At 41.4% G+C, this 16,035-nt stretch overlaps 1 protein-coding gene across 3 annotated transcripts in view; it reads left to right on the forward strand.

Annotated features, from left to right (window-relative positions):
* FILIP1 (filamin A interacting protein 1) overlaps positions 1-16,035 on the forward strand; it is a 109,328-nt gene that overhangs the window by 44,686 nt on the left and 48,607 nt on the right. The window lies entirely within an intron of this gene.

Raw genomic sequence — 16,035 nt, forward strand, 5'->3', positions numbered from 1 at the left:
AGTACTGCTTTATTTACCGTCTCTACCTGCAGCTACCAAAGCAAAAGAAATTATAAACACCTGTCAGAACTGAGGAAGAAAGGGGCATCTGCAGGTCTTGAACACTTAAAAAGAGGCAGAAGACCACCACAGAGGAATCAGTTGTGGTGGACAAGGGGTGGGGAGTAAAATAGTGAGTGTAGTTACAGTCAGTAATGCAAAGATTCAAGAGGCAAATCTGCAAGTCAGTGATACTGAAGAAGGAGTTAAGATGGCCCCTGGACCGTCTGCATGTTCAGATTTTGCTCAGGGCTCAGCCAGATCTCTGCCTGTCCCACCTGGCTTCCAGTGCTCTGCACATTCCCTGCCTTACAAAGACCCATTAGTTTTATTTCTTGGAGTAGTGCTTGCTTGAAAGTCTTCTCAGTTGTCCTGGCTTGCATGTTTATTCAGCCCAGTACTAAGTCCTCTGTGGCAGACAGCCTGATTTTGTCCTTAACTCCCCTAAATGTCCACCCCATTCTGAGGATTCTCTTTAATGCTGATAAATCATTGAACTCTCAGAAGTGTCATCCTTCAGGGAATTTCAAAATAAAAAGCTGAAACATGGTATTTAAAAAAGTCCATATGAAGACTTCTGACTTTTCAAAACTTATCCTCTTTTGCAACAGGAGGGCTTGCCAAATCTATAAATTCTTTTGTTTGCACTTTAGTAATATTTTTCACTGAACCTATGGACAAGCAGAAAAAACTGCCCAACCTGTGTGAAAACATTTTGTCTCACTCCCTTTATTCTAGTTAACCATCATTATTTAGCATTTTATATAAGGCTTTACTTTTTCCCTAAACTCAGATTCATAACATTTTTGCTTTAATTTTAGACTTGTGACCATCTTATCTGATTAAAAGAAGCAATTGTTTTGCTAATTTCTTGGTATGAGTCATCTGAGTTGCACCATTACCATAATTCTGAGATTTCATCCTATTAAGTACCATTAAGTATCACTCTTCCTGTACATAACTGACCTTCAGTTTGTTGGCAGGTACTTTCAAATTTCAAGAAATATGCATTCAAACTAAATAATTTTGTCACAAAGACAAGGAATGGTCATTCTGCAGTGAAAAACTGCAAAAAAAACCTGTTGAATGCGGTTTTGCAAAGGAAAAACGTTTTAGCATTATAGAACAGTTATCCATTTTTACAGTGCTTCATTTTACTTTATAAAAAAACTTGTGTATGTCATTTCCTAAAAGATGGGGCTAGGATGCAGCTTCAGTGATGATTAGAGCCAAACCTCATTAGAAATGTATCACGCTCATGTTGTTCAGAAAGGTTTACCCTGAAGTCACCTTTGTGGTCTGGAGAGGGGAGGCGAAGAAAATCACTAATATTTCCTGGGTGGCAATAAATGTGCTCTTTATTCTTATTTCTGTATATTTCTCCTGCTCAATACATGGAAATGTGCCTCTTCACCATAGCCTTTTACACTGTGGGGGAGTTATATCACCTTTAAAGGACTACCTATGTTCTCATTATCCCTGTGGGGAAGATGGGGATAGCTGCCATCTGCACTGTAATATAGTTGAAAATCCTCACCAAGGTGATACTCCCATTGTCCTGGACAATATTTTTAGGGATATTTGTACATACAGACCCCACAGAGATGTTAGACACTGATAAAGCTTCCTGGCATCATGGGAAGATTGTGAGCATGCCACCATGGTGGCAGCCGTAGAGTATGCCTGTTCTTCTGCTCCTACTGCCAGGCAGGGAAGAGAATCATTATTCTTTTTAATCCATAGAAGTTTTTAATTTCATTTCAAAAAGCCCAGTTTTAGTTATTTACCTGGTACCTGTGTTGAACTGTCACTGAAGTGGGCAAAGCTGCAGCACTTTGGCTCGAGATGAGAGCCTGGCTTTGATGCTGCAAAAGAAGATGAGCCAAAGAAGACTCCAGCCAAAGTAAATGCTCTGGCATTACCTCCTGGCTGTCACAGTGACCTAATGCACTGAGTCATTTCATGGCTTTTCATTTTCGGATCTGTTAGAACATCTCTGGTGGCTGGCTGGTGTTTGTTCGACTGACAAATCAGACTGTGGGTTTATTTTGAAGCCATTTCAATACTGGCAAAGCAAGCATGATATAGGCCTAAATGTAAGAAAATTTTGTTTTGAGAATAACAGCAGGCTGTACCTGTAGGGAGATCAAATATTTTCTGAAGAACGGGATAAAATACCATGACTCTTTACTTTACAGCCGTGAGCAGAGAGGATCTTATAGCTGTACCACAAACGCAGAGCAGGGTGACACTGCCTTATAAACGCCAGTGAGCTCAGGAAGCAACCTGGTCATGACAGCCATGGGGTTAGCAGGGTAAACTGGTAATGTGTACAGATCCTTCATGTGCTTAGTTCACTATTCACGTAATTTAACAACATAGGAAACACTGCCACGTTGCTGTCAGTATCAATTTTGAGTCCTTACTTTGGGACTTGACCTCCCAGCTCATCATTTTGAAGGTGAATCTGCAGGTAAACCATGGAAGGGCAGTGATGTTTATGTCTTTTTGTTTGGTTTTGTTTTGGTTTTTGTTGTGTTTTTTTTTAATTATAATTACCTCAGGTAGCTTGCCTGTGCTTTAGTTTCTAAGGCCAAGTTGGCCTTGGCTTTTCCTGTCATCAGATTTCCTGGCAGGGCCCTGTGCACTTACAGAATACAGAGAAGGAAAGGCTTTCATAAACAACTGAGGTCACCGTAGCCTAGGCCTTATTTTGTAAGAAAACAAAAGGGGAGAAAAGGTATACAGGAGCTGTGGTGATGAAACTGTATCCCAGTATACATAGCAGGAGAGCTCTTAAGTACGGCCTCTCTGAAGGAGAGTAGGAAACAAATTGACTGATGACAGGGATTGATTTTAAAGGCCTTATAGCTCTGTGGAGTGTCTTGTCTTGTGAGATCTCACAGGTCATATAAAAAACCAGTGATTACATGGTCTTTAAACACATATTGACTCTACAGGGGTAAAAAATCCATAAAGGATTTATTCCTATACCTGGGGAAAAAAAAATATTCTGATTTTTAAATGCTGCAAAACTGAATTGAAAAGAAAATTTCTAACACAGGTAGAAAGAATTGGACCATGAAGGCATGGTGTTAATTTGCCTAGTTGTCACAGTGATTTCAGACAAACCAACGTGTGAATATTATTAATTACAGAGCAACACAGGCAGTGAAGACCTTTACAATGATTATATAATCCTATCAGTGGTTCACAGATTTTTGTCCAATGGCCTATGTATTTGTCCTGGCAGGAATATATTCCCTGTACACATTCTGAGCAGCAGCCATTCATCTCCAGCAATACCAACACTGATTTTCAACATTTCCTGATTAGGGGCCCAAAAGGAAACGGGGAGTAGTATTCATACATGTTTACCATTCATTCTTCTATTGCATGTTGGAACAAAACCCCCACAATAATAAAAGTACATTTATGAAGACAGCATCACACTACAAATCATTGGGTTTTTTAAGAATAATATCTTAGCCAGGTTCTGTGCCTATTTCCAGATGACAGTTTAAGCTTAAGGAGACAGTTTCCTATATTTCACACCGATTTAAATAGGAGCAACTTTTCCACTCAAGGCCTTCATTATAGCCAGTGTTTTACTGTGTTTCTCCAGTGCAGAAATGGCATTCATCCCCTGCAGCTCAGCCACCCGTTCCTGTTGAGGTCCTTTACATGCTTTAGGGCTGTGGGAAATGTTTCCTGAGAGCCTGGTGCGGTGGAGGAGCAGAGCTCTGCCCCTCAGAGCTAGGCAGCCATGGGGTATGAATGAAATACATGTTAAGGTATGTTTCCTCTGATGCAGGCCTGAGGATGTCAATGGGCAATATGTGAAATGTGATGTCTTGGAGAATAGTATGTATAGTGTACAAATTATATGTAGACTAATCACAAGCCACAACTCCTGAGAAGTCTTCAGACTTCCAAATGGTCTAATGTAACACTGTGTTTGGACTGACTTTTGAAGGGAAACACTGCATAGCAGATACTCAGAGGCAAACCTATTTGCATAGCATCCCTCCTTCAAGGGGAGAGGCCAAATGACTCCACTGTCAAAAAAGCCCTTTTCTTTAATCTGTATTTATTTAAGACTTCATTTAATAGTTAACTTGAGTACTCACACAAGGTGTCAGAGTGATAGCTCCTAAGGAAGGATGTTTCTCCCCTTGCCTGGGGAGCAGCAGCCAATGCACCCCATAGCAAGGTGTGCTCCCTCTGTATATCGAAGTTCACACTTGTCATGTCCAGTTTGATTTTCTCTATCTGATGAGGTTGCTATTGAAAACATCATTCCAGGATTAAGACTGCCAGTCTGGCATTAGTAGGTTAATTGCATTTGTGCCACCGATTACCAAACTGCAGATTGCACTGGTGCTTCGTCAGCTGCAGGAGGGGTTGTTGTAGAACAGATGCAGGTACAGGGGGCTGGCTGCTGATGGTTCAGACAGGGTAATCATGTGGGGAAGGAATCTAATCTGACAGAGCCAGGATGAGGTCACCTTCAGATGGGCTGCAAGACTTTCTTCTTGACCTGGGTGTGTGAGGGAAGGGGTAGCAGAGGTGGGTGAGGGCTTTGTGTTTTGTTCTGTCTAGCGAGGTCTAGGAAACACATAGCAGTGGCTGTACATCCTGTCACAAGGGAAATCCTCTCTCGTAACACACTCCATTAACAGGTACCCATGTGGGTATAGGTGGTGTGCTACCTATTCTGTTCTAACATTTTTAAAGGTATTTTAGTATTGTAACCATGTCTCTACCAGAAAGCTAAGCTTTGTAAATGTAAAGGAAAGGAAATTTCTTTACTGTTTCCATTTGTCTGCTTTTTACTTTCCTTTTTCTATAGCTACATATTTTATTAATATATTTCATTCTATAATAACGTTCCGTTCTCTTTCCTAAGATCAAAATTTTCCTTTCTTCAGCTTTCCTTCCCTCCCTTATCTCTCTAGTTGTGGCCTTTGTCCTTATTCTACCTTTTTGTCACTTCCTAACTTAGGCTTTCTTCATCCTCATACTGCAGATGCATTGACTAACCCTTTTCCTGAGATTCCTGGTAAAAGAATTGTAAAAGATCTGCTGTGAATCAAGTCCCAGCAGCTAATTCTTTAGACAACCACTTCATTTAACCTTTGTCATGAATAAGATTAGGTGGGTAAACCTTCACTAGTCCTATTGGAAAACAGGTCCAGAACTGAAAAGCTTTAATGTTTAGTAAATTTCTGTCTTTTAATTTCTAGTGAAACCTTTATGATATGGTGCTATACGTTGATCATGCTTTGAAAAGCCTGCCTCTCTCCCTACTGTTTAGTGCCTGATGTGTTTGTAGGCAGCAGTCTCACACTTTAAGCCTTCCTTTTGCTGTGCTAGCTGTGCCATGTCCTTTTAGTTTCCTCTAGCAAAATAGGCTTTCCACGTCTTCCATCACCCCTTGATCGGCACCCGTTAAACCCTGAGTTCATCTTTTTGTCTCTGTAGCAGGAACTGCACACAGTGCAGGAGGATAGAGTTCACTGCTGTCTTGTATATTGGGTTTAATACTTCTCGTTCTCTGCTGACATGGCTTTACATGGCCTTCCCATCACTTGTCAGTCTCTTTGATATAAGTGAGAGAGTTTGATTCTGTAGCTGTAGTTGTGATGTTTTTCTCTCTCTTTTTGCTCTTGCTGCAATGTGTAAACTTTCATACAATGCCTTGAACTGCTTTTGTTTCAAGCTTGACTTTCCTGAGATGTTGAAACAACATTGTGATAGCCACCTAGGTATCACTCAGTTAAAAACAATATACAAAGTCCTATATTTTTTCTTCAGTGCCTTTCTTGATACTCTTGCATTAATATTATTTAATACCAAGCTGGTGTTAAAAGGGCTAGATAGGTGGGTGGAAATGAGATGTGTTTCTTTTGGGTAATAATAAAGTCAGAAGAGAAAGCTGGGACAAGGTGTCTTGGCACCAGAGGAAGGGGTACATAACAGTGAAGAGAAGGAGTTTTCAGTCATTAGCAAAATCTCACAGTTTGAGAAGCTGAAGAAGAGCCAGAGTGGAAACAACAGGTAAAGCCAGAGAAAAATGCATGTAGAGTAGCTTTGGCTAAGTGTTTATAACTGCAAATTCTTGTTAATTGGATTGAAATAGTTCAGAATTTTCTGAGCATATCATACAGATGAAATTCAAATTCCCTGAGAGAAAAAAAACGTGCAATGTACAGAGTGACAGGGAAAAAGAGAAGATAGGGTTAATGTGAGGAGGGAGAGGTGACTTAAGGAGAATGGAATTAGGGGAAAGAGGTTGGGCAATAGAAGAAAAAGAGTGTAAGGAAAACAGGAATACAACAGTGATAAATGGAACCAAGCTAGAGACATGGAAAGGGGACATAGAAAAGGCAAGACAATGAAGAGAAAGGTGATATCCACACTGCTGCAAAAAGATCCCTAAAAATGTCTGGTGTATCCGAAAAATGAGTTAAAAAATTCTCTCCCCTCTGACTGACCCCTTGTTTGTTTTTGTTTTCCTGGTGAAGCAGGACAAAAAAATGAAGTTAGGATAGACTTCAGACCATAAATGCTCTCTTCTATTTCCACTGAATAATTTATAACCAGAGATTAATTTTGTCCAGAATAGTATGTTTTTTCTGTAGCTTGCAATCATTGCTGTGCAAAGTGCAGGAGATACCATGAGAACTAAGCACGGCTTGTCTAGCAAGTCCCAGAATCATGAATTTTAAAATAGAACCCTGCTGTTTTATAAGAGGGGGGGAAAAAAAGCCCCAAACCCAAACAACAAAACATAAGACAGTATACTGAAATATAATTAAATTTTGCTATTTGGGCAATTTCCTGCTCCCTCTGAAATTAAGGGCAGAGGTACTAACAACCATAGAGATGATAGTCATCTCTTTGGTAATAAAATTGCTTTATGTTTTTCAAAGTAATTATCCTCAATAAAATGTCGCTGTTACTGCACAGCTGTAGGCTGAAAACCTTTTTCACAAAGACATTTTAACATCCTTCTCTGTTAATGACTGAGCTGTACTTAACAGAGCTACATCTATGATGTTATTTAGGCTTGGAGGGTCAGAAGAGAGAGGAATAATTGACAAGTGTCTCTGATCCATTGAACATCTCATCTAGACTGGAAGGAAGAGTATGAACAGCTTGGGTTTTTTTCCAAAATTCTTGGTCCTCTGTCCAAAACAGAACAGTAAGGACTGCTCCAGATCAACTTTTAAGTTTTGGTCTTGTTCCCATTCGAATCAGTGCCTTTAACAGATCCTCCTTCACAAGCTTTTAAAAATAATTTTGATCAACCAATGTAATTTGATTTTTTTTTCCATTTACTTAATAGAAATTGTATACTCAGTGAAACAGTAATGTGAAAGCTTGTATCTTTTCTCATTTTCTTGAGAGAAGGCTCACTCTGAGAGAGAGGACATGGCCAGCCCTTTTGCAATAAATGCTAGATGCATGGACTTGCTGGCTTTTAAAATATCTGGGATTCTTGGGAGAGCTTGCAATGAGCACATGTCTTATGTATCATAATGCTGTCCAGTACTCTGAGTCACCAGTTGTTAATGTAACATTGCAGTTGTAGCTGAGTCTGGTTTTATTAACTTTACTGCCCCAGTTGTGCATTTATTGAGTTTGTGTCTCCTGTTCTCCAGCTGAGGATTCAATAAGCTCTTGAGAGCAAAACAGATTACTTTCCATCCAAAATGAGTTTTAATAAAAGCAAATATAAGTCTTCATATAATAATTGTGAGAACATGGCTATCTGAGAAAATGTCTTGTTTCTAGGGTTAAAGGCTCCACCTATTGGTTGACTAAAATGAGAGAAATGTAACATTTTCGTATAGAAAACTGCTGGCCCTACTGAACATCCTGTGCCTTGCCACATCTTTACAAAACTGCTGGCTTCAGTGTAGAATTTTGCATGATGTCCAAAACAAAATGAGCTCGGTGGCTTATTTCTGAGGGCTGTGCACATGCAGCACCCAGAATGATACACTGCTGAGACGCTATGAAGGAAAGTCCTTTCCTAGGACAGGAATGGTTTGGATTTTGCAAGTGAAGTCTTTCTCATGCTGGAAATGATTGTTTTTCTTTGCAAAGTAATTAGCATCAATTCTTCCATGCCAGCAAAATGAATGGAACTTCCAGGCATTTGTCACCTTCAAGTTTAAACAAATCAGAAACAGAAGTACTGATGCAGTCAGCTTTATAATGAAAGGCTGTTTCCTCAGTATGGGCTCAGGCAGTCTCAGCAGTTCAGGCAAAATGGCATTTTGAAGGGCTTCAGAGTCATTCCTGGGAATGCAATGGGAGGATGGAGAGGGGAGAGCTTGTCCAAGTGGGTTTTGGGGAGGGTGAGGGGAAGGACAGACAGTGGCGAGGATCAGAGGGATTTCAGAGACAGCAGGAGGCTGTGAGGGCATCGTGGGCATGGCTGGGAGTCGCTCTGTGCCTTTCATTGCCGTCACTCTCTTAAGTTACTTCACTCTAAGAGTTCACAGCACTCCCCTCGTTTCCTTCGACAAGTCCTCTGTTCAAACAATTGGCTACACTGGTGAGCGCTTGCTGTAATGCAGTCCTACTGTTCTTGACCATTCATCAGTCATCAGTAACTTGAATGCACATCCGTGTAACACACAGCACTGAAAAACAGCTTGTTGAAGCCAACAAAACGCTTGGACAAGAGAAAGTTGTGTATACAGTTTATTACACATGTATACACACGTCTGTTGGTATCCCACTCTGAGTTTCTGAGTTGTGCTCATGTCTCCACAGAGGAGGCAGAAGGATTTCCTCTGAAATTCATCATCCTGATGGCTATGGCCCGACTGGCACCAGCTTGTCTCTCGTTCTGTCCCACTCCAAGCGTGCTCATTCCTGCCACAAGGCAGCTAGATCACTGCAGGAAAAAATACCTGGGCAATTTTGTTCCTCTTGGAGAGGGGGTACTTACACCAGCAGCTTCAAGTGCCTCCCTGGAGTTCAGGTCAGAGCACCTAATCTCTTATTCTTCAGTTCCTGATACAGTCAATGAAGCACTTTCAAAGAGCAATTTAGACAACCTGAGTTAAATGTCTAATGAAGATACTTTTTAGTTTTGAGTGCGTTTCAACAAATTGGGTATAGTATAGAAGCGCATAAACGTGGAGGAAATAATATAATGAATGGGAGAAAATGAATGGAACAACTATATTGATGTTGGAGTGCCATATTTTTGGTATTATTCGCAGCATTAGTACCTAGATCTTATATATACTTATGAATTAAATCTTGCAGCATTTCTAGGAAGTATTATTTCCTTTATGGAATGGAAATTGGAGCATGGTGAAGTTAATTTTATGTGTGAAACACAAGAAAAAGGTCCATGAGCAGAACAGGGATCTCCTGAGTCTCGGTCCAGTCTGGCTAACATAAGATTAAGGGGCAGATGATAACACAGGAAAGAGGAAAAGGAATGCTTTTTCTGTTATTACCCTTTCATTATTCTTCTGTTTTTTCTTCTGAAAGAGGTGATAACTGATCACTAACTAAGTTGTGGTTACAAAAGGAACATGACAACTTACTACGTGACTCCGGCAATATAAAAACACCGCAACGTGCAAAAGTGCTGCAATTTTAATGACTTCCTATACTGCTATAGTAGCTCAAGAGTGGCCATTCACCTATGGTATGGAAAGCTGCAGACACTTCCTTAGCACGAGTAAACCCGAATAGGGAGTTAGTCACTTGGGTTTTCATGTCTGATTTGGAGTACCTGAACCAGGGAACTCTCTGCCTTTCCAAGCATTGTGGTGACTAGTGCTGGTCAGAAAAAAAAAGACCTAAAGTTGCTTTGTTAATTAGCTCATTTGTTAGGATGTACACTGCACCATGCAGCCACATACCAGCCCTGAACTGCCAATACAGTCATTTGTGTGCTGTTAATGATTCTTCCTGCTCAGGAGTCCAAAAAGGTGTTTTAATAGATGTTCCTTCCTCTCTCTGCTGGATAGTTGGATCAATCTGCCGCCTCTGCTTGCTGCTGGGCTTCAGGTCATGTGCAAAATGTTATTGTATGGTTAATATTGGCTGAGACATAAACTATATGACTGGAAACAGCAAACCCAAAACAGCGGGTTTAGCCATTGTGATGCATTGCTGAGGCATGTAAAGCGTATCCCAACATGCAGATTTGTGCGCGTAACTGACGGCGATGCCTCGCACTGGTCTTTCTGTGCTGACTGGTTCATGACACTGTAATTCTATATGCTACAGTAACTGCCTCAAAGTTCGATGTTATCGAGCATAACGCTCTTTCAATGTGAAAAGACATGACAGGATATCCCAGACCCTAATAATTCTGAAAACATCAAGCAGTGTGGAGTTAATACTTCTCGGGGCCTTGCCATGGGAATTTTCTGGCTGTGGCCCAGACTACAGATAATTAATTATGTCAGTGAAAGGCTCTGGTGGCCTGTTTTCTTCAGAAAAAAGTGACATCATCCATGGAGCTCTCTGGCAATAAAGCAGAACAAAGCTGTGTGGGCAGGAAATAACAGACAGATGTCTTCTAGTGCTCATTTGATCTGTTTCAAAGCTTGCTGTAAGAAGTAATACATTGCTCAGTGCTGCTTCTCCTCAGCTCTGCAATCTTTAGTGTGGACTTTTTAAACATAAGAGGCCAAATTAATCTCTGATGTAATTCTTCTGGAGCCACTTCAGAGGGTTTGTGCAGTGGATGAGCTGGTCTGTCATGTGCCTATCCTTCAGTATTGGTTTTAGAAGGACTTTCTGTGTTATCACTGTAAGAAAACACACAACAAAATGAAATACACTGTATAGCTCCAAAGGCTTCATACAGGGCCAGAAAGTTCTGTATGGTGTGGAGAAGGCAGAAAATTCCTGTATCATGTCCCCAGAGTTATGAGGGATCCCTTGCATTTCCAGATATATTTCACTAAACTTTTGTACAAAAACATGATTGTCACTTTTAATCACTGAAGTCATCTCTTTACCTCTATCATGTACATAGACCCAAGTCCCAAAAAGTTAAAAGAAATTCATGCAAGTGAACTCAGCAATTTCAAGTATTAAGAAATCAATCTAAGATGAAAAGCAAGAGAATAATTCTGCTGTACATAGAGTCTTCCTTGCAAGAAAAACTGTGTATACATGTAATTAGCCAGCATTTTGCATGAGTCACAGAGTGATATAAACAAGGGTACTTCAGATATCTGCAGTAGGAGAGAAAAATATTTCTTGAGTTTTTAGCAAAGAAGAACTTTGTACGATGTAATATGCAGTAGGGCCTCTAACTTTCCAGCTTTGAAGCATGCTTTGTACACGAAGTGCATCTGACCTGGAAGGCAAATTGCTACCCAGTCCTTATAGCAGTGCGTAGGGACAGTTTGAAGAATCAGGCCTTTAACAAGCAGCATTCCAGTAGGCAGGTGTAATTTTTATTACTTTCTCTACTTATATTCATAGTATCATGACAGAAAATGAAGGAAGTGCACTTCCCTTTTAATTATTTGAATTTCCTCCTGGGGTAAGAAAAGAAGGGAAGTTACTGAGTTTAAAAAGGGAGTAATGGATTAGTGTTAGGAAAGTTTTGCAGATACAGGGGTTTGAGTACACCTGCCTGAAGATGCTTTCTTTATTAAAGTAAACAAAGCGAAATTGTGCTATTCACTTTCTGAGGTCTCTAATGGGAATTTTTAGAAATAAGGCTATTCCTGCCCTGACAGCAATACAGCACGAGCATGTCCTGGATAGCATAGAAAGCAGCTCTTGATCTCCCTCAGAAGGATGCCTTGAGTGTGATGTTTGTTAGCTCTAGGTGAAATGTTTGTAAAACCTACTGGAATGTAGGAAATCAGCCACTGGTAAGACCACAACATTACAGGGACAACCTGTGACCTTATCTAGTTTCTGATGCAGTACAGAGCAGCTGTTGCACTATAAATAACCTGAACTGTGTGCAATGCAAGTAACAACAACACAAGTAGAAGTAAAGGTTCCTGTCTGTGGTTTGATAGTTATTTCTTGTCATTAATCACTAGCAAGAAAAATATGACTTCATAAACATTAAACGTCTATTACCTGGTGCTTTCACTTGTGCAGGCATAAGAAAGTGTCATGATAACTAGAAAAGAAATAGTCAAAAGGTGCAAATAAAATATCACATCTTCCAAATATTACCCAAGTGTATTCCTTGTAAATGCCACTTACTCCTGCTCCTAAATTTTCAAAACTCAGATAATTCAGAGGATTTTCATCATGTGACTGAAATATTTAGATCGGTCTGAAGTAGTTACATGTCTTTTAGATGGCTCCAAACATGCAGCTATGAAAAAAATAGTTACTGGTAACTGATTTAGAGAGAGGCATACTGTGAGTTTTGCAGGAAGACTGCTTCTAAACAAAATTCAGGAGAAGAGTTTAGAAGATGTACTGGAAAAGGATCTTGAGTTTGATTTTACCTTCAGCTGGCAGTGGTTACTTTGACTCTATTTAGCCCATCTTGAATACAATTGATTCCCCCCCCCCCATTTACTAGATGCCTTACATTAAATGAGTTTGATCAGCTCAGTCCCATTTCCCAGGTGACAAATGGCCCGTGGCAAAAATTCCCCGTTTAGTGGGTGCTGAGTTTTGTTAGCAGTCTCACAGGAGAGGCCAAAGACTGTGGGAATGGGGAGAGAGGGCTGTAGTAAATTGGCAGGGCAGGGCACAAGGAGGAAGCACTGAAGGAAGCATCTGAACACCAGGCTTGTGTAACAGTCTTTCCATTGACCAAGAATTTGGTTGCTAGGCTGCCAGTCCCCTTTTACAAGCAGCAGAGTCATGCTATTGTTTCCTAAATGGTTTCAATTTTATGCAGGGACCTCTTTACATCCTTTCTATATCATTTAAATATTTTACTAGGCACATAGTAAAGCGAGGTTTGGAACTCAGACCCCTGCGCTGCTCAAACCAGTGAGCAAAAGAAAGCCCTTCTCTTTTATTCTGCCAAAAAGTGAGTGTTTCAGGGTAGCCCTGCAAAGAGTGGCCTCACAACAACCTTCCAGCTGGGCAGCTAGCATGCACGCCTGAGGGGAGGGAGCATTGTCTCCTCCTATTTCCCAGGTAGAAATGCAGAAGCCACAAGTAAGAGCAGTACTCAGTGGGTAGTAGAGGTGGGTAGTAGGGAGGAGGGAAAGGAGAGCAAGCAAAGCTGTGTGGGACTTCAGCCCCTCCATGGACATACTCAAGATCTGAGGTCATCAGCCTTTAGATTTTGGCACCTCCAGTACGCATAAAACAAGGCTTAGATACAGTTCAGCTTTGCGGTTCCCCTATTAGCAAGGATAGCTGAAAGGAGGTAACTGAGTATAATGTCCAGTCCTGGTCCTCACAATTCAACAAAGATACAGACGAGCTGGAGAAGGTCCAAAGGAAGGCCGTGAAGATGATCAAAGGGCTGAAGAACATGCCTGGTGAGGAAACACTGAAGGAATTAGATATTTTCCCCCTGGAGAAGAGAAGGCTCAGGCAGGACCTCATCACAGTATTCCAGTACTTAAAGGGCAGCCACAAAGAACACAGAGGCTCTCTCTTCACAAGAAGCCACATAGAAAAGACAAGGGGTGATGGGTAAAGGTTGCACTAAAAGAGGTTTCACCTCAACATAAAGAATTTTTTTACAGTGAGAACAATTAATCACTGGAACAACCTTTCCATGGATGTGATAGAGTCCCCATCACTGGAAGTTTTCAAGATGCAATTGAACATGGCGCTAGATGATCTCATCTAGGCTTCCTTTCCCATGAAAGGCTGGACCAGATTATTTTCTGAGGTCTCTTCCAATCTGAGCTGTTCTATGATTTGATGGACAGGGAATCTCTAAGCAGTCTTTGCTCCTGGAGAAAATGAGTGTGAAAAGATACCTCTTAACATAAATGGTCTTCTTTGTTTTTTGCCTTGAGTCTATTACTAAGAGATAAAAGTGGCCTCTTCATTAATCTGTCATCATTGCTCCTTCTGTTTAGAGAATCAGGTATTTGGGGGCACTTTATTAACAGAAAAGTCTGTTTATTTTCAAGAACCCACAATCTGAACAACATAGATAGAAAGTTAGCTTGGAGTTTTCTGTAGGACAGTTTAAGTAACAAAAACCCAATAAAAGTAAATTAATGTATTTTCTAAATTCTGTATCTTGACATTAAAGAACTTCTGTAACTAATTGCAGTCTTCTGGACTTACACAAATAAGTTTCATTGTGTTACAAGCTGTTGCAATATGTGGTCTTCTCATGCCTGAATACCCTCTCTCATCAGAGCACCAACAAAACATAATAAAAGGACTTGAGAGATGACTTTCCTGTGCCAAACAGCATGTTCCTTCTACCAAAGCAACTAACAACTCTCCTCTGGGATTTTTAGACAAGTTTACTTCCAATTTGAAATCTCTTCCTTGTGTTTGTCTCCTATCTTATGATTTATGCTAAACAGCATTGTGCTTTGAGACAAGGGAGGGAACTACAGTAAATGTCCATGAGTAGAAACAGCTTGCCAGTATGGTTCCCTCTTCTTAGCTAGGACCCCCCACTTTGAGCCTCCTGAACCTCTTTCCAGGTACATGTGTGTAAGTAGCTCAAGTGCTCCTGTACAGGATTATTCTGACTTGTTTTCCGAAAATGGTCTGTATCCGGTGATAGGGTACAGTGACAACTGTGTCCTGTGTAGTGCTAGTTGTTGACTCTACATTGAGAGAAAACATCTCTACATGAGCTTTATTCTAGTTGTTTCAGTGGACAGTTAGTCATTTGGAGGAAACATGAAATCATGAGTTTGTTTCAGCTGTTTCATCTCCTTCCCTCTATATAATCCTCAGGAGTTTGAAAGGGACTAACTGGAGTTTGCAAATCCCAAGGTTGATGGGAGGTTAGGATGTCACCCTGGCCCCTCTCTGACCTAGGGTTCGGACTTCAGAATCTTCCGATGCTAGGGCTTGTTGCTGAAAAGCAATTTGCTCTCTAGTTTATTATTAGCACAAGGCCCCTTTTTTGGTCCAATGCTTCATAGCAACATGAGTGTCTGTTTGTTAGTTTGCTTTTCGCAAACTGTTATAAGAAGTCCATTGAAACAAGAGTACCTGGTGAATTAGCCAATACCTTTGATACCATGATAGGAGCAATGGCAAAGCCCAGAAAAGGTGGAAGGCACCTTGCCACACTGACGTGATTCAGATCCTGAGTGCCTGCAGAGCATGGGGTGCTCAAGAAGGGGTACGTGAGCAGGGAGCTGCCTGTGCCCTGGGGATGGTGGCACCCGGGGCACTGCCTCCAGGTTGGGCACCCTCCCCTTGGGCTACAGCGAGGGGTTTTCAGGGCTGACAGCCCTGCGCTGTTCCTTGGAGCTGTGTCACTACTTCCTTTTAAAGATGAAGCAATGTTCAAAGCTCTGGACAGAGCTTGGGCGCCTTCTTTCCTGCTTGGAGTGCTAGTTCCTCCATTCAGCATCACCCACTGCCCTCACTCAGCTCATTCTGGCTCTTGGGGGACCCAAACCTGCAGCTTCCAGAAACCTTTCTTAGCTGGCAAGTTATAAGCTGTTTCAAGGACTCTCCTTCCCTCCTGCTCCATTTTAATTGTCAATGATTAATGAGGCTGGATTGAAAGTATGCACAGCAGTGCACAACTGAAGAGGGGCTGGGGCATTCGCTGGGAAGAGCGGTGTTCGGTCCCTCCATCAGCTATTACTGTATTAAATAACCATCGCAGGGATCGGAGTCCAGCTTCTGGCACTTTGCTTTCCCAAGTCATACTGTTAAATCACCAAGCCCAAGCTGCCTCTCTTTGCTCTGCCTGGCCCTGTCAGTGCTTAATTATGCCATGCAGGGACCGACAGCTTCAGCAGGAGAGAACGAACACGTCCTCCTCCCCTCCAGAATAGCCTAGGGTCTGAGGTGTGCCTGGCCCTGAGGGTGGTGGGTGGTGGGGCCTGAAGCTTTCTGTGCTCA

Source organism: Falco biarmicus, chromosome 6 (assembly GCF_023638135.1).
Source record: "Falco biarmicus isolate bFalBia1 chromosome 6, bFalBia1.pri, whole genome shotgun sequence".
NCBI lineage: Eukaryota > Metazoa > Chordata > Aves > Falconiformes > Falconidae > Falco > Falco biarmicus.